The sequence below is a fragment of the Malurus melanocephalus genome, unplaced genomic scaffold (assembly GCF_030028575.1).
Source record: "Malurus melanocephalus ecotype Western Australia unplaced genomic scaffold, MMel_1.1 scaffold_1865, whole genome shotgun sequence".
Lineage (NCBI taxonomy): Eukaryota > Metazoa > Chordata > Aves > Passeriformes > Maluridae > Malurus > Malurus melanocephalus.
In genome coordinates, this window is record NW_026625097.1 from 346 (window position 1) to 1,416 (window position 1,071).

General features: G+C 66.3%; 1 pseudogene; it reads right to left on the reverse strand.

The window, feature by feature from the left end:
• Positions 1-721: 721 nt before the first annotated feature.
• The window catches only part of LOC130587406 (zinc finger protein 345-like), a 7,515-nt pseudogene continuing 7,165 nt past the window's right edge, over positions 722-1,071 (reverse strand).

Below are 1,071 nucleotides of genomic sequence, written 5' to 3' on the forward strand. Positions count from 1 at the left end.
CGGATCCCGGCTGGAGGCTGCACAACAGAGGAGCTGCCCTGCCAGAGCACAGTGCAGCACAGAAATGCCCACACCCCGGGCTGAGCAGGAGCTGCCCTGCTGGAGCACAGTGCAGCACAGAAATGCCCACACCCCGGGCTGAGCAGGAGCTGCCCTGCTGGAGCACAGTGCAGCACAGAAATGCCCAGCATCCCGGGCTGAGCAGCACGCTGGCACAGGGGCAGGACAGGTCCATCATCCCCCAGCATCACTGCCTCCTGCCAGCCACTGCTCCTCGCTGCCCACGACCCAGAGCAGCAGCTGGGGTGCCGCTGTGCTCCCCCTCCTCGGCAGAGGCTGTGCTGCGGCTGCTGTCCTGCCCTGAGCAGCCCAGCATTTCCAGCATCGCTCCTGCCCCCGGGATCCCTGCTGCCTGCGGAAACCTGATCCCAGCGTGGGGCAGGGCGTGCTGGGGGCCCAGCCCTGCCYGGTGCCACAGGACCCCTCACTCACTGGGCTGCACTGGCTGCAGAGAGCAGAGGCCAGCGGTCAGGGGCAGGTGTCCTCCCTGGTGTCTCCCAGGGCAGAGCCCTGGCGTGTCCCCCCTTCCTCCCCCAATGTCGGGACGCATACGAAGGCACCCAGCACCGAGGGGCCGGGGCCCGGGGCTTAGGCCAGGCTGGCTGTGGCCTGGCCCAGGGACAGGGACAGGGCAAACGAGGCCGCGCTCTGAGGCTCTTACTGCAGTTTGGCCACCACCAGTTGGTCCTGGAGGAGCAGAAGGCGCCTCTCGCTCCTCTTTGGGCCATGGCTCAGAGCCACGTCCATGCTCAGCATGGCCTTGTCACTGCTGACAACCTTCCTGCGGAGCAGAGAACAATGGCCGTGAGAAGGGTCTGCGGGAGCCGGCCATGGCCGCGTGTCCCCGGGCTGTGGGGGAGCCCACCTGGAGCCGAAGCAGCTCCTGGCCTGGCCCATCCCGCCCGGCTCAGGAGGGCCCAGGCTCGTCACTGACGGAGATGATGGGAAGCTGGAATGAAATTGTCTGAAATCGCTTTTTTAGAGAGCCTTCTTTCTCCAAAATCGATCAGC